General features: G+C 45.1%; 1 protein-coding gene across 16 annotated transcripts in view; it reads left to right on the top strand.

The window, feature by feature from the left end:
* Esrrg (estrogen related receptor gamma) overlaps positions 1-25,226 on the top strand; it is a 613,673-nt gene that overhangs the window by 270,397 nt on the left and 318,050 nt on the right. The window contains exon 3 of one of the 16 annotated variants that reach the window (XM_085687560.2): positions 18,596-18,785. The exons of the other annotated variants lie outside the window; for them this stretch is intronic. The gene's annotated coding sequence lies outside the window, so the exon portion shown is untranslated. The remainder of the gene's footprint in view (positions 1-18,595; positions 18,786-25,226) is intronic. 16 annotated transcript variants of the gene reach the window in all.

Here is a 25,226-nt window from a genome sequence, read left to right as displayed (position 1 = left end):
TAAGCTTGCTAGGGGACTGGGGCCAGAGAGAGTGACCATGGGACACACAGGTGAATTTGACTTCCATAGTCCCTCATCCACATTGGCTGCACCTTGGTGGTATTGTCTTGACTATGAGTTATATCAGGATTTAGGGTTCTGTTGCTGCGGGCAGCTCAATTGTCTTTGGAATTTGCACAGTTTCCTTGATCTTTCCAAGTTGACCTTTTAAATCTGCAAAATGGGGCTATGATGGTACCCACAGAAATTTTTCTAAGGATTTAGTGGGATAATTTAGAGAATGTCCGCCCCCCAGGGTGGCACCAAACACTGACCCGAGTCTGCTCTGAGAGTGCTGGGAGCGATTGTATACTGAGGGCCCCTGCTTGTTTGGGGCTGCTGTTGCTGGGTGCATGGCTTTGTCCCTTGTCATGGTTTCAATAAAAGGAACTTTCAGAGCAGGGAGTTCAAATATAGGAATTTCCTAAGTAATTTTGAAAGAGAAAATTACTTTTAATTTTCTTCTGGACAATGGAACATATGAGACAAATTCTTCTGAAGGCGAGCCTCCTCTTCCCCCAGCAGACTTACCCTGACCCGTAGACCCATGAGTCCGCAGATTCTGTCCCCCATATGTATTTTCAGAGGATAGGAATTTGCAGGTGATTGAGAGATATGATCGGCTCTTTCTGATGTCCATCAGACAAGACTTCGTATAGTTATAAATAGCTGCCCTCGGCACAGCAAAGATGTCAGCGTTTCTCCAGGACGAAAGCCTTCCTGCTTCCCTGGCTCTAGGAAACGAGCATGGAAAGGAGTCTCCTCAGACCGGACACTTGGGTGAACTGTTATAACCAAATGTATTGGGTTCTCATTTGCGTTTACTCTATTGTCCACATATGGGTACCTATAAGGCATTTGTTAGATGCTAGGAAATGTTTGGGGGGTGGTATGGTCTCTGACATTCAAGAAGACAACCGTGCAATGATAAACATGTCCTGGTGGGCTGGGAGATGGCTCAGCGGGTAAAGTACTTGTTACAGTGAGTGTGAGGGCTGGAGTTCAGGAACCCAGCCCTATAAAAGATGGGAAGATGTAGTGACCGCCTGTACGTGTGGCACGTGGGTGATGGAGACAGAAGTCAGGTGGAGATGAGGACCTGACCACATGGCAAGCGGCCAGCGAGAGGGGTCAGACCTATCAAGTCAAGCTTCAGTGAGAGACGCTGCTTCTGGCAATAAAGAGTAAAGTGTCCATGAAAGACATGTCAACTTCAAACGTCCATGTGCACATAGACACACACATGTGTACCTGTACACATGTGAACATATATACACATACCTTTGAGGTGGGATGCAATGTGGTCCAACTGGCAATAGGTGATGGCTGGGATGCTGTAGAGATAGATCCCACTCTGAAAAGAAAATCAAGCTACACTTCGAATATTTGTGATGTCTCTTTGCTATCAGTCAGCCACTTGGTTTGTACAGACTGTTCAGTAGAAAATGCCTGAGTAGTTTCTACCTCGAATTCATTCAGTTCTATAGTTTAACCACGGTATAGACTTGTAGAAATATGTTTCTATCCTGGGCTAAGACATTGGCCAATACCAAGTTTGGGAGAAGGTTGCAAAGAAGAGTGGGAGAGTGTTCCAAAGAAAGTAGTCTTGGACACTACTGGCTAACACCATTTCTATACAGCCCCATTTCCAGGGACTGTCAGAAGTAGGTAGATTGTGCTGGTGCACGCCATGGGTTCCAGTAGAGTAGGGGTCTGTCAGAGTGACTCAAACGTGTATGCAAGGAGTGGGCTGATGAAATGATTCCAAGGTCCCTGGTGGGAAGTGGAAGCTCACGGTGGCTGGGTGCGCTTCTTCTTAGGCTGAATATTCCGAGTTCAGATTTGATTCTTGGACATGGTGCTTTTAATTTCTTTAAACATAATAAGTTATTCAACTAGGTTGTTCTCGCTGTTTTGCTCAACAAATCTATTTTGCTTTTGAAATCCCATATTTCAAATTTTGTTCAAAATCCAGTTAAATTTAAGTTTTAGGTCCCGCTGGCCTGAATTTTTAATGTTAAACAAGGTATCAGAGGAAAAAAAAGTCTTGTCTCCAGAGAGCTCACACCAGTCTCTTTACTGAAATACCCACACTGCATGTTAACGTGTCAAAATATGTCCAGTTCACAATGCGCTTAACAAGTGAGCCAGTTCACTCTGCAGCAGTGCCAGCTCTCAACTTAGCTGTGTTTCCAGTTGCCTCTCTCTAAACTGTGCTTTTTATGCCACAGAGCTCCCTGCACCATGTTCAGGTGCCGCTGCTGTGACTGGGGTCTTAATGAACGAGTGTGGGCTCTTTATTAACATCCTTGGAATAATGAAAGCCAAGACCCCGTTCACATCTGTTGTACCCAAGCAGAGGCAATCGTTCGGCCTTAACCTCCTTAAAGGTGGTGAGAAGGGCTTACGACTGAACATCAATATAAAGATATATCTCTTTTTCAATTTTTTTAAATTTCTAACTATGTGTACATGAGTATGTTTGTGTGTGTATGTGAGTATCAGTGCCCACAGAGGTCAGAAGAAGACACTGGATTCCCTGGCGCTGGACCCTACATGGATGCTGGGAGCCCAGCACAGATTCTCTGGAGAGCTGGACCCCTCCTAACTGCTGAGCTGTCTCTCCAGCCTAAAAGAGCATCTCTGAAATGATACGGGAAGCAAGCACACAAGGAACCCTTTGGGGAAGGCTTCTCTCCACTTGGAGATCTCCGTTTGTAGAGTGACGTCACAGCAGCAACAGGATCGACACAGATGCTCTCTGTTCAGCGTTTGTTTTCTTTATCACACGTGTGCTCTTTTTTCGTCAAGTACTTGGTGATTTGTTGTGCTCCCTCATTTAATCAATCTGATGCCACCAAGGCCAAGTTCTGGTGATGTCTTTTTTCACGCTGAGATGGCAGTGTGCTGACATTTGTCTGATGGGTCTTTATGGCTGTCAGATCAGGATGAAATAAAGGAACTTAGCAACATGCGTGGGAGAGGCACCCGTCTCCAGGCCGCCAGGCGGTGATGTTGTCTTAGGGTGGGCGCTGTGACATACCACCTTGGGCCGAGGAGCATGGAAACAGCAGGCGTTTCTCTCTCACAGTTTCGAAAACTGAAAGAGTTGAGGTCACCGTGGGGTTCTGCTGAGGTCGGTCTTCTGCATTGTAGTCTGCTGGCCTCTCCTTGTAACTCAGCCAGCAGAAAGAAGACAAGCTATTAATAGCTCTCTGGTACTGTAAACAAGGACAGAAATCACAGGGCCAGGGCTCTGCCCTCAAGATGCGATTACCTCCTAGATCCCTCGCTGCTCGCGTCAGCACGGTGAGGGTTAAGGTTTCAACACATGCATTTTTACGGGGACATAAACATTTAGTTTGTGAGAGAGTTCACCGACACATTTCTCCATATTTCAAAACTGACCTCACTGCCAAAGGGAAGCTTTCAAAAACAAAAATAAAAAAAAAAGGCAAAGACAACTCATGAGTTTCAGGTCATGCTGAGTCAGAGCAGGCAGCTTTTAGTCATGAGTGGGCACTTGGGAAACTGTTCTTATTCCTTCTTTACAAAAAACATAAAATTATGCTAATCAGGCACAAGTTTCTACCTTTGCTTGTTAGTCCCTCCACATATTCTAAGATCTCAGAAATTATGATTATATTACAATAGCTCATTGTGAATATAATACACTCAAGAAAAATATGCTGGAATTTTACAGTCATATTATTTAATATACTTATATATTAAATGCTAATATATTATTCTATAATTATTTAATAATATTAGGAAATAAATCTATTATTTATTAAACTACCTTTGTGCATGAGTGCATGTGTGCAGGATGCATGTGTGTATCCGTTTTCTCTTGCATGTTGCCGTGTGTATGTGCAAGTGCCTGTGAATGTAGGTGTGCATGTGAAGGCCAGAAGTTAATGTCAGGTGTCCTCCTCAATTACCCTCCACGTGATTTATCAAGACAGGGTCTCTGTTGAACCTAGGACTAGCCAGCTTGCTCCAGCAGCCTCCTGTCTCTGCCTCCTGTGTGCTGGGATTGCAGGTGCCTCTCACACCTGTCTGGCTTTTGTGTGAGTTCTGGGATCTCAGCCCCAGTCTTCCCACTGGCAAGGCAAGTGCTGTATTTACTGAACCATTTTCCAAATTCACATAAAAGAAAGTTCTATGTTTAAACTCAAATCTCAATAAAATCACAGTCAGTAAGATAGAAAATTTCAGTTAGATTTTCATTGCCTTTCATTTTCTCTCTGTTGTCTCAATCTCTCTCTCTCTCTCTCTCTCTCTCTCTCTCTCTCTCTCTCTCTCTCTCTCCTCAGCCCAGGGAATAGCTGGTATACTTATACTGACCATTGAACTGTCTTCTCTGTCCAGTCATCTCTTAGTTAGGATCTACTTCTGAAGGTCCTCTGTCCTTTGCTCGCCCCTTACACTCCAGGCACACTCTTTCCCAATAGGCTCGGTTAAAGTGTGAAGTCTAAGGGAAGTAATATCAGTCATTCTCTTCCCCACTTTGAAAACCAGTGCCATGTTTATTATGAAGAAGGAGAGTCTCCCTGGGGTGTGCTGTGTGTCCTTTTACTGTGACACTTTGCTTCTTTTATTTTGCATAGACTGGAAGAATGTCATTGACACACGTGCCCTTAAAACTGGGCCAGCTGTGAGCACCCTGTAGTCTCAGGTGCTTGGCATGGTTGAGTGGAGAGGTCACTTGAGCCCTGACCATATCTCCAAACTCAAGGCATCTACTCACTACCAATAATCCATGGCAAAGCTCTGGTGCCTGTGGTGGAGGAGACACCACCCCATGATTCACATGAGTAATGACACATGAAGGGTTTTCTCTATACCTCAAGCTTAGCCTCTCTTCAAACACTGTGAGTATCTAGAGGAAGCACTTCCTTTGAACTAGGAGGGAAGGTTGCATAGTAACAATGCCATTTAAGGATGTAAATATTAAAGAACTTAGAACCCCCTTTACTGGGATACTATCCTTTAAAACCTTTTTAACTAGCATATTCTAATTGAACAAATGTGTTTCATTGTGATACATTTGTGTATGTGTATCATGTATTAGAGCTACACTTTTCTCCCACTAATCTCTCTTGCCCCCCTCACCCTCCTGTCCCACTGTCTCCCTGCTCTTCCCAGTGGTCCATCTTCTTTTCTATCCTCCAGAGAAAATGTGATGAGATTGGTCTTGTTGTGACTTTGTTCTTCAGTGGACTAAGAGGTCTGGTCAGGTGTGACTGTCTGCGACTTTGAGCCCTGGGTTGAGAAAGCTGTGGAAGGAGATTGACCTTGATAGTAGATAGTAGCCTTAGTAACACAGCAAGACTCTCATACCTCTCAAAAAAAAAAAGAGTAAGTAACAAAAGGCAGGAGCTGGGTAGGGAGTGGCTCAGTGGGTTAACTGCTCATCCTGCAAGGATGAGGACTGGGGGCTTCTTACCACCCGTGTAAGAAGCGGAGTGGTACAGTCCTGTAATCGCAGCACCAGAGAGACAAAGACAGAATCTCAGGAGCTGGTAGGACAACCAATCTAGCTGAATCCCCGAGTTCTAGGATGAGTGGAGGGGTCTCACCAAAAGGTGGGAGTGAAACGCACACACACACACACACACACACACACACACACACACACACAATCACACTTAGATAATAAGGGAATTGATACTGACATCCTCTCCTGGAGATGGGAAGTAGGATAAGGCTTTTATGGAACAGTGTATTTAGATAATCAAACTAGGTAAATGGTGAAAATACAGCTGCCATTTCAAAAACATTTTATAAGATTTCATTCGAAGAAATAAAGCAATGATTTAAAATTAATTGATCTTCAGCTATTTAAATTGTGTAAATATTTCTGAGTCACAGTAGAAATGTTTAGCTCATTGTAGACACACTAGAAAGTCTAACTTAGAGATTCTCTAAAACAGCAAGCTAATGAACCTTATCCTGTGTAAGATGCAGAATAAAGTTTGACTTCTCAGAGTCTCTGTTTCTTTAGAACGGAAAATGAAGACTAATTTAACAGAGGTGTAAGAAATCACCCATTGAAGCAAGAAGCTTCCTGAAACTCTTGCCGCTGCAGACACCTTCAGTGCAGGCCATGGAGAGCCAAGCCTTGTTTCTAACGTGGGTTGTGATCTGTGCAAGCTGGTATGGATGGCTCAGGGTTGCTGCTGTTTGTAACTGCCACGTGGAAGGAACCCAAGTGACCTCTTCTTGGCAAGATGCAGAAATTCCCCTAGAGGCTGCTGGTGTTTCTCTTTTTTTGAAGAACATGGGTCCTTTTATTTTCTTTTTGATGTGTTTCCTAAATAATCAGGACTGAAGCGAGGGTGTAAAGCAGTTTGTTCCTGATAGCCAGGGCAGGAGAAAAGCAGGAAGCATCCCTCGGATTGCTCAGGAGTGTTTGCATATAATACCTCAAGTGGGCGGTCCTGCTCATGGGCTCTCAGATTTTAATGGGAACAAGTAGATTTCTAGTTCAGTGAAAGATAAATAAATAAAAGTCTAGTGTATGTTTTTTGAATACAAACCTTTAAATATGGAGAGATAACGATTTGTAGACCCTTCGTATATAATACATTTCTTGTCTTCTGCTGGGTTCACGTGACGAATTCCAGTTGATAAGCCCTGGCCTCTGGAGTCAGTTGTCTGCCTAGTTATTAAGATTAAGATAAGTCCTAAGAACGAAAGATACAGCACATTGTACTAGCTTTATGGGATTGGGCCACCTAGGATTTGGAGTGTAAACAATGCATTAGTTCACCCTGACTTGCTTCCAAACCTGTGGCAAGCACTGTAGATATTGGTGAGGTATGCTTGAAGATGACTTTTTTTTTTTAATGAAAACCACTTTTAGATTACAAAAAACTTCTAAAGTATATAAAAGTAATATTTTAGAAGAGCGATTTACTCTCTAATTTTACCTTTTATATTGATATTTAGAAATTTTTATAAAAGATAATTGATGAATCCTAGGTAGCTCTTTTTGTGAAGGCATTTTACCTTTATAAATTATACTGTGAGTTGGGGGACAGTGCAGTTAGAAGAAATTAAGATATAAGATTTATTTGTATATATATGTATGTATATATATATATTTCTAATGCATATTCAAAGCTAAACTTGAGGCCTTGATGTTTTTAGTCATTTTACAAAGAGCAAGGAAAGTGTTTGTGCTGTTTCCTGAAGGCGGATGACATGCCTCTGAGGCACACCAAACACAGCCAAATATTTCCTGACATTCAGTCAGTGATTCACACTAAATATAGTAAATATGAGCTTTGCTGCAGATTGGTGGGCCACATTTCCAGCGCTGCAAAGTTTAGCTGTCTAGGAGATCACGGGAGAAGTGATGGAGGATAGCAATTTAGCAAGCGCACCATAGCGACACGCTGCGCCGTGCTCAGCACCGGCTGGCTATTAATTTTTGTTAATGAATTTAAAACTAGATGTATGGAAATGGTTATATGAAATGTATACACTGCTAAACAGTTAACTAGTCCTTGGGGCTTAAGTTTAATTATCTATGTGTAAATCATTTTGAGCAAGGCAACCTAATGAGTAAAAAAAAAAAAAAAAATCCAAGAAAGTCATGTGGGGCTTTGCAGTGATACTGAATGAAGGGATCGCGCAGGATAACTAACAGGCGGTGGCAAGGAGACTGCCATCCTCCTGGTCCTCCTGGCAGCTCACTGGGGCTGTGTCATTTGCTAAGATTCGTGTTGCAAAACAGTTTTGGACAGAGGAGGTAGCAATTGCGTGTGCATGTGTGTGTGTGTGTCGGGGGTGTTTCTGTTTTCATAACTGCCTCCTAGAGAATATCCGGTAATGTCAATGTCTCTCTCTCTCTCTCTCTCTCTCTCTCTCTCTCTCTCTCTCTCTCTCTCTCTCTCCTTTTCACATGCATGTCATGCATGTGCAGACCAGAGGACAATCTTTGGTATTTGGTATCCTTCCTCAGGGGTCACTAAACTTTTGTTCAAGACAGGGTCTCTCATTGGCCTGAAAGTTGCTGCCTAGTGAATCTCTGGGATCTGCCTTTCTCCACTTAGCCATTTCTAGGGTTATAGGTACACACCATCATATTGGTCATTTTAGCATGAGTTCTGGGGATGCAACTTGGGTCCTCATGTTTTTGCAGCATGCACGTCACTGACTGAGCCATCTCCCCCAGCTTAGATCCATTTTTCATTGTCTCAGTTGGCTAGCTACCCTGGCACCTCATAGGTAGGAACCAGAGATGCTCAGCAGCCCCCACTGCTGAAGACAGTTACCAAAAGGAAAGTATTATCTTCCACTAAATGTTAATTGTGCCAAATCCTCCACCATACAAAGCTTTTACTACTTGATGGTAATGATATTCAGAAATGCCATCCACTGCCAGTGATTGGCAACAGCATTTATTTATGAGAATCTAAAATCAATAGCTACGAAAGAAGACAAGAATGGCTCCTGCCCTTGCCTACGTGGAATGCCCACTCCCACCCTGTTGTACCCTCTTAGAAGTCATCCTCGCTGCACTGTGTTTTAACTTTGATATGGTGGGGAAGACTGACTGCTGGACCTTGCCCATACTAAACACACATTATACTGCAGATTCACCCTGTGGTTCTTGCTACCCAGATGACCAATGTCTACACACAGTCACAGACTTCTTCAGATAAGAAATTCTGATGCCTTCACAAGAGACCACAGACACAGCACAAGTTCGCCGAGGGTTTCAGGGGACTTGGTGACATAGACTTCCAGACGCGAACATGTGCCATTTAAAGACAGACAGCATGTTTAAAAAGAAAGAAAACTGCTCTTTCGACATAAGAACCTGGGCTAAGGTGACTCATGAGGTTTATTCCTGCCACATCAACTTTCGTTGGTTGTAGGGAAAAGGGCATATCTGAATATCTGAGAGGAACACATGACAGAATGCCAAGAAAAAAAAAGAATACTCATTGCCCCTGAAGAATGGCATCTTACGAATCAAAATTTATTCCTCTTGCATCTCCCCCGGTTAAATTATGATGCCTTTAGACTCACTTGAGGGTGTTCTGACCCATTTTCTGCTGAGGATAAAGATAAATAGCAAATAGGTTCTCTCCTTCCGTGCAGATCATTAAGTCAAAGTGAGGCTGGAACAGGCTTCCAGGTGGAAGTGGGTTTATCACAATAATATCAAACGTTCTCTGGAAACTTTAGAGAGAAGGCATTTATATCCCTATATGTTTCAGCTTTAGGAGTATAGTGTATTGGTGGTGGGGACTTCGCTTGCCCAGGCTAGGCGCATTGTCGTGGGTTCTGTCTTCTCCCCTTTCTGGCCTGAGCATCCCTCCCAGTGCATGGTCAGTACCCCTGGAGCCTCACTCGTTCTAAAGTTTAGAAAAGCTCTCATCGCCTGCCATTGACCACCAGTGAACTGCTTTTCTGGTAGCAGGTGGAAGTTACCAAAGTCCTGAGAAGTTTCCAAAGTGCCCTGCTTCAATCTGATGTCTGCACTTTTGCCATCAACTCTGGGAACTTATTCTCTGCCTTGGTGTCAGTATACAAATCCATCCCTAAGACAAAATGAGGACCATGCTTGGCTTACACAGGCCTCAGTTCCCCTCCCCCTTTCTTCTTTTCATGTGCGCATGTATGTGCACTGTCTCTGCTATCTGCCTGTGTGTATATGTCCCTGCATGACTGTGGGAGCATATGTATATTGGGGGAGTGTTAGCATGTGTGTGAGCAGGAAGTGCCGAGGTCCAAGGTTGCTGTTGAGCATCCTTACTGATCGCTCGTCTACCTTATCCTGAGTCAAGTTCTCTCAAACTCAGAGTTCACCCATATAGGTAGCCTGCCTAGACAGGCTCTGTACAATTCCCTGTCTGGTCCTTCTGAGTCTGGAAGTACAGATGGCTTGTCATGCACACCTGACATGTATGTGGATTCTGGTTATCTGAACTCCCTCAGAGATATCAACAGTAGGTCTCATTGACAGATAACAGCTTGGAGACTGTGGCCAAGCCTTGCCCTCTACCTGCTTCTGTGAATACATTTACTGGCACATTTTACGTGTTGTCTTTGGCAAAGCCGATTCATTGGGACAAAGACCATGTGGTTCAAAAAGCATGAAATATAGTCAGACCATCTATGGGTAAAGTTTACCAGCCCCTTCAAGTGGGAACACTTGTTTATGGTTGCCTTTTTTTTTTTAGGTCAAAACCTGGAACAACATAATACCTATTATAGGGCATTGTTAACTTTACACAATGACTTCTGTCAGAAAATGTTTTACTGTAGACAAATATTTATTAGAAACATGGTGGTGGTGGTGGTGGTGGTGGGGTGTGTGTATGTGTGTGTGTGTGTGTGCATGTGCATATAGTGTATGGTCTGTGTATGTATGGTGTGTATATGCTGTGCATGTATATGTATGTGGTGTGTATCTGGTGTGTGCGTGTGTTTGTTGTGTGGTGGTATGTGGTATATGTGTGTGAGATATGATGTAATGTGTGGGTTGTGTCTAACATTTGTGTATGTGGTATGTATGGTGTGATGTGTGTGTATGTGTGTAGTGTGTGTGTGTCTGGCATATGTGCGTGTGGTGTGATGTGTGTGTGTGTGTGGTGTGTGTCTGGTATATGTGTGTGTATGTGTGTGTGCATGTGTGTGTATCTGTGTATTACTGATGTTTGAACATAGAGCCCTGTACATGCTTGGCAATCACCAATCATTCTACCACTGAACCCCATCTCTGATACTGTTTATCAAGAGTTTTAAAGACAGAAGTGCTCCCCCAGCATCTAGAGTAAAAGATCAACTATATGGGTGTACAAACAGAAATGACAGTGAAGACACAAACTTGAAAATATCATTCAGGAGTTTTAGGTTCATGAATGATTTAAATTCCTTCCATATATATCTCCACAGTACTGGAATAGAACCTTGGGCCTTAGACAGCCATGCTAGGTCGGGTCTCTATCAATGGATTGTGTCCCAACCCTGTTTGCTTTGTTTTGCAGGGCTAGGGCTGCATGCAGGCTGTATGCACCCTCAGAATTCTACTGTGCCTTTGCAAAAATAGATTTTACCAGCAGGAATTTTTTTTAAAAAAATGAAATGGTTACTATTAAATAAGTTCTAGAGGCCCGTGTGTATGGTTCTTGCCCTGCTGAAATGGGAAGAGATCTCCTTTCCCTTCTGCTGGAGAGGGCAGCAGAGGTGACCCAGGAGGAGGGCACACCACTCTTCTGTGGGACTGTACCATGCTTGCCACTCACAGCGGTTGTAGCTTTGCAGTCTGGAAGCTGACCACACTAGCTCCATTCTAAGGTGACAGATTTGGGGGCGGGGTCTGAAGCCTGAGGTGGATGCTCTAGCCGCAGGACAAGGATGAACCCGAAAGTTCCAGAGCCCCTGTTTCCTGGGGAAGGAAAACCTGAGTCAGGTGTTGTGATGGAGGCTGATGGGTCTTCAGCTTGGATTAGGACAGTGCCATAGTTTGCCAGCAGCCAAGGGACACAGCGTGGCGGAGGTGGGAAGCAACCAGACAGGCCTCCTTTCTCCCACCTCTGCCCAAAGGCAGCTTTACTCAAGTTCCATGTACCATCCTAGCTCTTGTTCATCTCCCAGAAGTCATCAGTCTTTTCTCCCCTCCAGGCAGGCAGCGAGATGACGTGGTCCACACATCAGCTCCACACTCTTCGGTCTTTACTGTACCACTGATAAAAATTAGGTCCAGAACTCTGCCATGTGTAACTCGGCTCTGAAAAGGATTCTTGCTTATCTGGCGACTCATGCTTAGGGTTTATTCACACCTACTGTGTACTCGTGGTTCCTATTCTGTGTGCCATATGCTATTTATAGCACTAAATACATCAAAGTGAACAAGTTAGAAGAATATTTCTATGCTCTCTGAATTCCGCAGTACCCACATGGAGGACAGACAAAATCCATCTATACTCACAGACATTTGTATGTCTGTGCATGTGATATTTCAGATGCTGATACTGGAAGGAAGACAGTAATACATGATTGGCTGAAGAGAGGGTTGGATAAGAGTCATGTTGGCTCTTCAGTGAAGAGAACGTTGTGCTTGAGACTGGAATAATTAGGCAGAATCAGTCATGCCACAATTGAGTTCAGGTCAACTAGACCAATATCTGAGTTGTGCCAGATACTATTGCGATTGCTCGTATCATGTTAGTGAATCAAACAGTCCCCGCTGCGTCCAGGAAACCATCAAGTTTGAGTATGTGCTGCATGTATGACGAGTTCGCGTGTATCTGAAAGCACACATAGAACACACAAGAGGGCCGTGTGACTTTGGATGGAATGGGACCATGCCCGCTGTTTACAGTGGATGAGGATGTGCTGCAAGCCTGTATTTCAAGAGGATCCTGAAAGTGCACACAGAGGCATCTTTGAGGCAGATGGTCTGAATGGAGAGGAATATGGTACATTTCGATGAGAGACTGGACGGAGTCAGAGTCCAGGGTAAGCATTTGAGAGCGTTTGAATCCGCCTAGCAGAGCTGAGCACAGCAGAGTTTGTCGGACCTTTCGGATTAAAGCAAGGTCTCAGATTTTAGTCACTCAACAACAGCAGGCGCTGGGGAGGTTTACACCAGGAAGTTAAGTACTGCTGTTTCCTCTAAGTTGGGGTACTTAGTAGCATACAGGTGAAACTATCAAGAAGGTGCCATCTCTTCAGTTCTTCCTTGAACTGACTTGAGAAAGAATAACCCAGGGAGAGTCTGGTTCTAATCGTCAGTCCAGCAAATAAGCTCCACATGAGTCCTCTGCAGTTGTGAAGATGCTCACCTCACCTGGAAGAAAGGGAAAGCAGGAGCATTGTCTGTCCTCATCTTCCTCGTCTTTCTGTCTTCCCTTCCCTCATTCTCTCACTGTAGTTAAGGGAAGACCTGTATGTGCATCACCTGAGTGCTGTGTGGTAAGATACCAAGCTCCGAGGAAGGTGCACCCAAACAGTGCTGGAGGTAAAATTAGGACAAACCTCAGAATCCCAAGGGCTGTAATTAAAGCTATCTAGATGAAAGGAGAGGCATTTCACTTCAGATTTATGTTTCAAGGAAAATTTAAAAAAAAAAAGAGAGAGGAGAAAAGCATAGTACACCAGACAGAAATCTTAATTCCAGTGTATTCGACTCACCCATCAGAAAAAATGTCATTAAGTCAGGTACCCAATTACGGTAATGTGGTTCGGAGCACCTCGAAAGGTGTTTCAATCTCAAGCCAGGACCAACATTTGTAATCCTTTAAATGCACTTAAGAAATTGATGTTACAGTCCCACAATCTGTTAGGGGCCTTGCTTGCCCGGTTATTGCAAAGTACCCCACCATTAATTGGATCATCAGAATGTGATCCGCGTCCTGGGCCCTGGATTATGGAAGACTGCCTCTGTTCCCATGTGTTGAACCAGAAGCGCCTTTTGTGAGAGATTTTGACCCTTAATGTAGATAAGTGGTATTTTTCATCAATCTTAGCTTTCATTAAAAAGGGGGAAGGGATGTCAGCTCAACGTGGGGCATTTAACGTAATTCAACATCTTTCCATTTAATACCTTGGGAAAGTTAGTCTTCCTGACCTGGTTAACACTTCCGCTGATGGAATATTCTGTAAAGTACCATGGAAACAAAAGGTGGTTAATATTAATGATAATGATAATAGTAATAATAATAATAATATAATTTTGAGGCTTCCTGCTTCTCATGTAGGATTTCAAAGAGGAAAAGAAAACAAATCCACCAAAATTGAAAAATTCAACCTACAACAGAAAGAACTTAGTTTTTAAAGAACTCCCTTTATTGAGACAGGATTGAGAAGATGAATAGAAATTTAATTTTTTAAACAATATATTTTTATTTTTTTAATCTGTATGTATGAGTGTTTTAGCTGTATGCATGTAAGTATGCGGTGTGCATGCCTGGCACCTGTGGGGGCAAGAAGGGGGCATGAGATCACCTGGAACTGGCGGTGCGGGCGGTTGTGAGCTGCCGTGTGACTGAGGGAACTGAACTCAGGTCCTCGGGAGGAACAGCCTGCGGTCTTAAATGCTGAGCCATCTCTCCAGCCGTAAGACTTATTATCATCATCACATGTGTGTGGGGGAGGGTGGGGTGTACACACGTCACAGAGCTTGTGTGGAGGTCAGAGGACAAGGCTTTGGAGTTGGTTCTCTCTTCTTTACTGGGTGTCCAGAGATCAGGGTCCCTTAAGCTGGCTTGTTCAGCAATTGCTTTCACTCACGGAGCCTTCTTGCTGACCTGATGCATAGGGATTTTTTTTTTTTAAAAAAGAGTTTTCTCTTTAGTGCTTCAATTTTTCTCTTTAGTAACATTTGAGCTATGGAGACCCCACGTGTTCTGTTGGAGTGCCTGGTAACCACGAGTTTAGAGCAAGTTGGAAAAAGGAATTTCTTCAGTCTTCTTGAAGGTGAAATAAAGGAATGAATACAGACTTGGACTGTAGTCAGGCACTGTTTCCCTCTCTTCTGGGCATGAAGAATCAAGCTGAGAGCCTTGTGTAAGCTAGGCAAGTAGCCTACTACCTAGCTACACTCAGGTCTCATTTTATGGCAGTACAGGATCCATAGGTCGGGGTTTCAATTCCAGTTTATAAAGGGACTTTATGGAATGCTGTGCACTTAAGGAATAATCCAGCGATTGTGTGCTTCGCATCACAGCCAGCGTGTGAGGCTCAAAGCAGTCTTTGGGAGGCCTTGCGTCTAGAATCACCTTCAGCCATAGATGTGTCAGTGTTTCTCACTGTATGGATATTGGAGAAAAATATCTTCAGGTCTTATTCTATCCAAGCTGGCAGTAAGTTTCTAGACGTTTTTTAAAGATCTTTTTAATGGCCCAGGTTCATGTTATGTTAGCCTTGAAAAGATGAAAGCTGAGAGCCGTGATGAGGATGGAACGCCATCATGGTGATCAGAGGTGCTTTTGTTCTGTCTTGGTTTTCTTTTGCAAATCATCTGGGCTATTCTAAAACGTGGACATTCTTTTTTATGTTAAAGATTAATAATATTTTTCCAATTTCCCGAGCCTGGGTTTAATAAGCATGCCGACTGTTCTGGTTTATGTTTGTTGTCGTTTGTTTTTAAGATGGGCTCCTACTCTATCTTACCCTATAGCCTAGGCTTCCCTAGAGCCTCCTCTATAGCCTAGGCTGCCCTAGAGCTTCCTCTGTAGTCCAGGCTACCCTAGAGCTTCCTATGGAGCTCATGGCCTTGAACCTGTGCAATCCTTCTGTTTCAGCGTTCCAACTGCTAGAATTACATTGTATCATTTTGAAAGCTGCTGCTTTGTTTTGTTTTGTCTGACAAAGCTAGATGCAGTATTCCTTTCTGTACTTTTCACCTGCCTCTGCAGGCTGGAGGGGAGTAGAGCAGGGTCGGTGTGCTAAAATCAACCTGCTAGACGTCACCCGTCTTCCCGTTTCTCTTTTTCCTGGCTCTGCTGCTATCCCAAGGAGACATTATTCTTAACTGCTCTCTAAAGTGGGCTGCAAAATGCTCTCAGACCTTGTCCCTTCATGTTAACGTTCCGTCCTAAAGGAAGCTGGCAGCTGGTTTTTCTCCGGTGCTGCCTGCCCTCTGCGTTTTCCTTCCTGATTGAATTCCTGTGGACCCTGCCAGGACAAGGAGAGCACACAGGCTATGCTCACCAGATGGCTGGCCTCTGGGGTTAAAAGTAAGATGTTTACGGCCTAGGGATGTTGCTCAGTGGACAGAATGTTTGTCTAGAATGCACAGAGCCCCATATTCAATCCCAGGCATCCCCAGAATTACAGGCATAGGGGTGCAAGCATGTAACCCCAGCCCTTGGGAGGTACAGGCTGGAGGATCAGAAGTTCAGAGTCATCCTCAGGTGCATAGGCAGTTTGTGGTTAGCCTGGATATGAGAGAGAGGGAGAAGAAGAGGAGGAGGAGGGCAAAGGAAGTTGTCTGCTCTGGAAAGACTCCTATCTTTTGTGCCTTGAGAGTGCCTCAAGTAGTGGTTCTCAACCTGGGGGTTGTGACCCATACCCCTTTACAGAGACTGCCTGAAACCATCAGAAAACACAGGTTTTTTTTTTTTTTTAAATATGATTCATAGAAGTAGCAAAATGATAGCTATGAAGTAGCAATTTTATGGTTGGGGGGTCACCACAACATGAGGAACTGTATTAAAGGGTTGCAGTGTTAGGAAGGTTGGGAACTGTCCTAAAGGAAAAACACCTTGGGAAGGGTTGTGCTGAAAACCCATCCCCTGTGCAGGTTTATGTGCTCACTAATCACTAATTCATTCTCATTTTCTCTCTCCTCCTCCCTCCCTCCCTCCCTCCCTCCCTCCCTCCCTCCCTCTCTCTCTTTCCTTCTGCTTTGTTTCTGCCCTGGCTTTCTCAATTTTTTTTAAAAAAATCTATGTTTTAATTGCTTCCATATCAAACTAAGAACTCATTCTGGGGGTCTTAGCGGCAGCTACGAAGCAGTTACTCCATCCTTAAACATGTCTCCGATTGGTCTGAGAATAGTGACCTGAAGGATATGATCTCAAGTTGTTGACCCCTTTTCTCCTGTATTTTACCAGTTCTTTATTGCAGGTGTCCTCTGGCCTGCCTCCTGTCCCTGCACCTAAGAGAAGGCAGCGTCATGGGTTTTTACGTCATCCAAACTGAGGGGAGATTGAGAAAACGTGTGGGTACTGGCTGTTATCTAGCAGCTGTTTATGGGCAAAGGATGCTCTGATGCGGTGAAAACACCGTTAACCTGTTCCCGACGCCAAGCCACCGCCACTTTTGCACTGTTACCAAAATCAGAACTAAGTGTTGGTCAAGGGTCCTGAGATAGTGGCGTGAGGGTGAGCAGGGGGCGATGTAGCCTGGACTTCCTCTGTGTGCCTGACCTAATGTCACATACCGGGAGGAGAAACAGGTGGGGGGCCAAGGACCAGTCTACAGCAGTTTGCTACTGCCCCTCTTTGGTAGCACTGTCTAAACGAAGAGGTATTGTGAAGATACGGGCTGAATAAAGCGCCCCCCCCCCCCCGCACACCTGCTTTGTAACCCAGAGTCTGGAGGTCAGGGCTTTTAGGTACTGGCTCCTCTGAGTTTGTATTCCTGTCTGGGGAGGAAACTCAACAGCACGAAGCTTCTGAAGGCTGCTGACACTGGGGTTGTTCCACGAGTGTTGTGTCCCCACGACATTAGACAAAATTAATCTCAGCCCTTTTGAATGATAACTCTTCCAAAGGACACGTCCCCGGGGGAAGCTCCGGCTGCATATGTCACATGGTGCTGGGAACAGTGGTCAAGGTTTGTGGCTTACGAGTCCATTGGGCTCCTTTGGATATGTTGTCTTTTCTAGCATACTGTGTCAAATCCTCCTCCTGGTGACCTGGTGACCCCTGGCTTCCTTTTAATGTAGAATATGTTGGTTCCAAGTCAATGACTCTCTCTCCTACCCCCTAAAAATAATTAGTTAATATCTGCACATGAATTCAAGTTAGAAGTTATGGTTTAATTCACCCTGAAAATGGGGCATTTTTATAAAAAGAGCTCCCTCTCCCCCCTTTCCCCCAAGTGTCTATTTTTACCTGTGACTGGACGGATAACTTTTCGTGGTATTTTATTCAGACCCTTTCGTTCTCTAAGCTCTTTGAGTGTGTGTGTGTGTGTGTGTGTGTGTGTGTGTTTTCTGCCCAGTGCTAAAGCTGGAAAGTATTGGCTTTTCTCTTGTAGTGTGTGGTGCCCTGGTAGGGGTGGTGTCTTTGTGTGGGTGTACTCTCTACAGTAGCACAGCCTGTTTCCTCTGGAACTGCCATTCTCAGTGATTTCTCGTCTTTCCCCCGTTTCGTCTCTGCTACTCGGGTCACTCTCAGCCGTCTGCCACCTCTCTCATTTTGGATAATAGCCTCTCCTTCTGCCATGGTCTTGTCATGTCTGATTCGGCTGCGGGAGGATTTTAAATGAGCTAAAATGTTTGCACGCTGGGCTCGCTCTGCTGGCCCGACTGATACTGGTGATTGCTTCTAGGAAGAAAAGAAAAAGCCATGGCTGGTGGTTGTGGTAACACTCTGTTCAGTGCCCCTCTTCGAGGACAGGGAGCCGAGAGAGGAGCGATCCTCTGTGTTCCTGCCACCTTGCTGCTGAGCCCACTGAGCCCATGTCACGTCCCCTCGGGGAGACTGCACTCATGCTAAGGCCCATGGCTATAGAGATAAAGAAGTAAGGATATAAGGCAAAATAACAAAAGAAGCGCAGTTAGGTCCAGTGAGTGAGTCACTGCTGTCGGGTTCAAACTCTCCGGTGAGAAAAGAAACCCGCTTTTCATCGAGTCCCTCTCTGGAGTTCGCTTGTTGGAAATGAGCAGACCTGATTCTTATCCAAAGAGCCTTGCAAACCAGAAAGCCAGGCGTGGTCACTAACAACTGTCTTTCAAGCACACAGAGGCTGAGGCAGGGGGATGCCCCTAAGCTGGATGGTATCCTTGGGTTATACAGTGAGTTTCAAAACAAGAAGGAACCCAGAATGACAGGGAAGATCTGTTTTCTTGTTTCTTAAGGTTTGTCTGTCGTCTGTCTCGGCAGACTTGGAGATGACCCATGATACCCGCAGGCAGCCCTAGTCCGAGGAGCAGCCAAAAGCCTTGCTGACTTGAAGATAACACTCCTGCACGCCTGTCTGCTCGGGCTGGACAGAGTCTAGCAGTTGCACACGCTAATTTGCTAGCTTGGAAAGTCAGGCTAGTGGTCGTAAGTATGTTTCTCACGATTACCCCAGGCTTGTTACCCCAGGGGCTTAAGTGACCCCAAGAATTCCTAAAATGCTTTGCTTGTTTGAGTGGTAAAATATAAGAAAGTCTGTACTTAACAACAACAACAAAAACAAAAACTGCCTTTTGAGACACTGCCACTGTTGATCTAGGGCAGCGCATTTCCAGAACAGTGGGCCTCGCAGACAAAAGGAGTTTCCGGGTGGGGGGAGGGTGGAGAGAGAGCACTTGCTGGTCTTGCAGAGGACCCAAGTTTGATTCCCTTCACCACCTCCAGTCCTAGGGCATCAAATGCCCTCTTCTGGACTTTGCCGGTACTTCATGCAGTTGGTGCGTAGGTGACCAGAAACACACACATATGTAGGGATTAAAAGTACAATGCAAAACAAAAAGAAGTTGAGCAGTTTGTTTGCAAGACATTAAAAATCTCTTTCGCTGAGTCCTCTCATTAGCAACTGTCAATAAACACTGCACCCCAATTCTGCGAACCCTGTTTTGTCAAATCAGGCAGTTCCTGTCTGTCGCTGGAGTCCTGTGATTCACTCAAGGGCCTGGAGGTTGTCGCCCTGCCCCATCTGGCCACTCTTGGTTGCTGTCAAGTTCAATAGAGCTTTGGTGTCTTTGCTTCTCCCACCTCAGAGGAATACACCAAAGCCGGTCCCATCCTATTGATGCTCTCTGAGATTCCGCCCTGTCAGCCCCTCTGCGCATTCTTGTGGGGCAGACCTGTGATTCCACAAAGGCAAGGGACACACAGAAGCTCTCCATCCCTTGATGACTGCCCCCCCCCCCAGCTCAGCTTGCGTCTTTCTTCCTCTCACCACTAGGTCTCTTAAAAATGTCTCATGAATCCAGTTTCTCCCAGGTCCCCGTGGGCCCCTCCTCAGCGCTGTGGTCCAGGTCCTGCATCACTTCCCTTAATTGCTCTCTCTGAGGTCACTGCTGACCTTCCCATCTCTAGATCAACTGGTCTTTCCCCAGGTGCAGGGGCTTGAGCTCTGAAGCACTTAACAGCGTTCTCTTTCCTTTCAGAGTATCTGTTTCTATTAATTAAAAATATAAAAAATCATGCATAATTGTGGATGTCATGCGAGGCTTCCCTATATGTGTGTGTTATGTGATGTTTAGGAAAAGTTTATCTACCTCCTCATTCATGACTTCTGTTATTTTTATTTTTTAGATAGAGTTTTATAATGTAGCCCAGGCTGATCCAGAACTGACTATATAGCCAAGGCTGGCCTTGGACTTCTGATGCTCTTACCTCCATCTCCAAAGTATTGGGATTACAGGTGTCTGGTACCACACCCTGGATTCCCTTTCTCATTTTTCTGGTGAAGATAGTCATAGTCCTTTCTTCCAGCAGACCTAGTGCACTATCCTGATCCTCCTGCTGCAAGCCGCATGCCAGGCCTTCTAGCTGCCCTCTGTGGCTTTCTGCCCACTGTGCAGATGCCCCTCCCCACATTCTTCATTTTCCCAGTCCCGTGAAGTTCATGCCTTGCTTTCTCTCTAGTTCTTAGGCAGCCACTGTTTCCTAGTCTCTGACATCTCTTGTCCCAAGTCTTCTGTCATGGATGCTCCAAAGTTCACCTATCACACGGCACTCACTTGGACATTCCACCCTCGACTTCTCGTCTTAAATGTCCAATAGGACTGGGCAAGGCTCATCAGAGTCATGTGGTGCATACCCCATGACTTGAAGGACCCAGCTTTTCAAAGTGATGTTTTCTAAGTTTTCTCCTGACGGTGACTTCAGTGGCCCAGCCTTTGTTCCAGGACTTTCAACATATCCCCAACTCACTTTTATTGATCCATCGAAATCTTCTTCCCTTTCTGGGACAGTTTTCAATAGCCCAGGTTACCCTTCAAATTCACCACACTGGGATTGATCTTGAACCCCTGGTTCTTGGGCCTCTATCTCCTGAATGTGGACATCCCTGGTTTATCTAGCACTGGGGATTGAACCCAGGCCTTCAAATATCCTAGGCAAACACTCCACCAAGTGAGGTCCATCCCAGCACCTCATCTCATCTTTCTTTTTTGTTGGGGGGCTGGCTTGAGACAAGGTCTCTCTAGCCTGGAACTTACCATGTGGACCTGGTTGGCCTCAGACCTACAGTGTTCTGCCTGCCTCCAGAGTGCTGGGATTCAAAGTGTGCACCGCCATGCCTGGCCTCCTCCTCATCTTTGACGGTCACAAAGTGTGATGCCCTTTCCACACTACATAAGGAATGGCCCCATGACATGACAGTTAGGCCCGTCCTAAGCCAGCATCAATAGACGTAATGGCCATACTGTTTATTGCCAGTTGCGTGTTCTGTACAGCTGTGTGGAGGCACCAGGGAGTTGGCAGGTTTTCCTCAGCAAAGGCTCTAAAGAATCCCTTTCAGATGCACAATGAGCCAAATAGCCCAAGGGCAGCTGTACTGAGAGAAATTTGGTAATTGGATCAACTACCTTGATGTAGAAGCCTGAGCTTGCTCTTCTCCCGAGTTTAGCCCTAAGCAGTGTTTACTGGCTCTTTCTTTAAAAGAATTAAAACGAACAATGGATGGGGTACTAATTGGCTAATTTGGGGTGTCAAATTTTTCACAGCAGCAGTAAGTCCCGATCTTAAAGCATAGACAAAGTTCCTAGAAGCAGTTCAGTATCAGCGAGCCACTACACTTACAGATCTACAGGGATGCTCTGTAATTGCCACAAGAAGGGAGAGGAGCCTGGGAGGCTGCCACTGAGGGTAGTGGCAGCCAGGACAGCCTTGGACCCGGTGACTGAGCACCACAGATCTTAGGATTGGATTCTTTGGACCAAACGGATTTTCGCACCTTATGTGTTATTTGTAAATTACCTATTTTCAAAATATCATGTGACTGAATAATTCCTCTATAAAAATCCAAGAATAACATTTAAATGATCTTTTGATGAGTTACACAGTTTTTCCTCCAGAAAGTAAATCCACGGGTAATTTGTGAGCACTTACCCATATGCAAGGCCTCTCATGAGCTAAGTGAGGAGACCTGAGATAACCAGCTCTAGGCTGGTGTGGGATTTTCCTCTGTATGCTGTGATTATCATTGATAAATAAAGAAACTGCTTTGGCCTATAGCAGAGCTATAGGGGAACAGAGCTAGGTAGGGAGGCGGGGGGGGGGGGGCAGGGCGGGACTAAAGAGAATGCTGGGAGAAAGGAGGCGGAGTCGGAGAGAAGCTATGGAGCCTCCAGTGGAGACAGATGTGCTGAAACTTTGCTGGTAGGCCAAGACCTCGTGGTGATGCACAGATTAATGGAGATGAATTAACTTAAGATATCAGAGTTAGCCAATAAGAAGCTAGAGCTAATGGGCCAAGCAGTGATTTAATTAATACAGTTTCTGTGTGGTTATTTTGGGGCTGAGCAACCAGGAACCACCGAGCAGCCCCGTACTACACTAAGCCTCTAGAGCAGAAGTGAAGAAGCGTGCACACACTGATAGCTCATCTGAGCAGTAGTGGTCTTTGCTCTACAGTGTGTCCTGTCCTGTTATTTCTCTTGGAGAGGCATGATGGAATCTCTGTTCACCCCAGAGAGGTTACTGACAGGTCAAAGAAAGACTTGTGTTCCAACACAGCTTGATGAACCAGTGAGTTTGGGGGAGGTTCCTCAAAGGTGAGTGGGTGACTCAGGCAGCTGCATTACCAAAAAATACTTCCCTTGGCATGGTACTGTGTGTAGTTAACTGGGGCAACATGGACAAATGTCTATTCACCCAACACGGGGGAATGAGACTGCAGGAGGATGGATGAGCTGGCTTGCAGGAAAATGGCTGACTCAAAGGCAACAGGATCTCTGAGAACCCTCACTGCCCTGGATGAGGACATTTGAGAGCAGCATCTGCTGCTCTTCCTGCACTAATTGCAGGCAGCTCAAGAGGTGGGAGAGCTTCCTCCCTGATAGTTGTTTCTGCTCATATAACCTTGGGAAACGGCCTCATGAGTCTTGTCTTCCTCAGTCTTGGGACGTGGTCTACCTCCTGGATGGTGATAAGCTTTCTTCTAGGATAGAATGTTTCCATTCAGAGGAAATTGCCACACAACACTGGATGACCACCCTTAAAGCTGCATCCTTGGAACCCATCTCCAGTCACCCATCCACCGTCTTGTACTCTGATAGTCTCCAGGACTGTGAGATTCTGGGGTAGGAGGCAGGAGCAGGAAGGATGGCTTGAATGTCAAGGGAGAGTGTGGTGACGCTCCCCATGAAGGCTCTATTACCACAAGTCAGCGATTTCTCTGCTGTGTTCTTTATCCCTTCCATGGCCAAGGTGTTCTGGTGGGCATCACAGTTGTCTTCGTTCATGATTGGTCATGGTCATGTAGTTATTGAGAAATTACTATCCCACACCACAGTTGTCTGATGATGCTGGCAATCAATCCCCACATCTTGCCAGCTGTATAGTGAAGTGAGACCAAATGGATGATGTCATTGGACTATTCCAGAAAGCGGCACCCTTCTTCTCTAGACCCTGAGTGTCGGGTGCTCTGTCACATGCTCCTTAGTTATATGACCACTTGGCATATTAACTTGCAGGCTTCCTTTGCCAAGCGTTCAGATGTGACCCAAAGAGTTACATCACATGGCCTCAAAGCAGGATGGCATTTCAGTAGGTGGCTTGTCTCTCAGTCTCCAGGATTGGGGGACCAATCTATTGTCCCTTCCCACAGGAGAATCATGTTAAAGTTAACAGTCCCAGGGAGCACTCCTTAGCAGCTCCAGCTGATGTTGAACGAGGATTCCCTGGAATATGGCTGCTTCTTTGTCCATGTTCATTTTTCCTGCAATAGCTGCCTTTGTTGAGTAGAGATGGTGACGGCTCTAAAACGAAGAAGACGAGGTGAGGGACAAAACCTACACCATACAGTGGTGTCAAAAGTACAGCGACGTTAGATGGGTGATTGCACAGCGTTGGCTTTCAGAATCAGATGTGCTGTCTTGCCTTGCCTTCCTGTATAAGAACCTTGAGATCATGAGAACCCTAAGCATCCCAAAGCCACCCTGAAGGCCGTGTGTGCAAACTAAAGCAAGAAAGAATTCTGACACATAGGCAGATAACGTGTAAAAATGACCCAAGGAAAAGAACGGTCATCATTATGCTTTTACACATATGTGTTCACATGTGAGTGGGTGTGAACCATGCCGACACATGCCCCTTTTCATCTTCTTGGGACGGCGAGCTTATTTCCACCCTTGTGCTTGAACATACCTTAAAAACCAAAGTGCAGCTTAGCAGAGTCCTAGTTGTCCTCACGTTAATGCAGACACAATTACTTGTAGCTGATCAAGGCCTTATTATACCTGGGCTGGGGAGGGATGACACTCCATGGTAAAGCCCTTGCATGACATGCATGAGATCCTAGGTCCTGTCCCCAGTTACACACACACACACACGCACACACACACAAACACACATGCACACACACACAAAAACACACACACACAGAACTGATTATATAAAAAACATAACATTTTGAACTGGCTAAAAATGATATGAATCTTACAGTTTGCCTTAACTGCTATAAAATTTATTTACTATGTCTATTATTAATATTTTGTTAGGACACTAAAGTCTCTCTCCCTCCCTCCCTTCTTTCCTTTCTCCTTCCTTCATTCCCTCTCTCTCCCATTCTCTCTCTCTCTTTCTCTTTCTCCCTCTATCTCTTCCCCTACCCCCTGTTGATCTAGAATCAGAAAACCCCATGTTTTCCCCAAAACTCATTTGGCAAAAGCGAGCTTAGATTAGATAATTAGATAATTTTAGTTCTTTCTGTGACGCTATTTTTAAATGTAATTTTTGCTAATAATGCAATTAGTTGTGGGTTTTTTTTGCATAATTTGCAGTAAGGTGCTCCAGTTTACAGAGCCTCCGAGCTGCTGCTGACGTCATCAGTTTTACCTCTTGACTAAGACACCCAGTGCAGGCATTGCCACTCCACCCTCAGCCCCTCCTCACTGGGAAACACTGAACGTGAGGGCCATATATGAAGCTGCCTGCTGTTGGAGTGGCAGAGTCATGTCCAGTAGACATGGAAGATCACTCAAATTTACCTCTGGCCCCCCACTGCCAACCTCCCTCTTCGTCCTCCTTTTTCCTGCCCCCCTCCAACCCCATTCAAACCATCTGTCTCGGGGTTTGGTTTTAGGTGGAAGAAGCAGGCTGGAGGAGGCAAGGGGATTGTGACATTTTGGTTTCCGTTCCTAAGGGTTTCTCCAGCATATTCCATTAGTTCTTTATCTATAGCTGGTTAAAAGGATCCTTTTATTTTCTTCAAACAATATCCTCATACCTCTGATGATAATGCTATTTGAGGACTGAAATGATATTTTTTAAAAATCTGTTTCCGAGATTGTCTCCTTATTGGCTCCCTCTCTGCCCCATCCCTCCTGC

Source organism: Myodes glareolus, chromosome 5, assembly GCF_982192425.1.
Source record: "Myodes glareolus chromosome 5, mMyoGla1.1, whole genome shotgun sequence".
In the NCBI taxonomy this organism is placed as follows: Eukaryota; Metazoa; Chordata; class Mammalia; order Rodentia; family Cricetidae; genus Myodes; species Myodes glareolus.
This window is presented reverse-complemented; position numbering and strand designations above follow the sequence as displayed.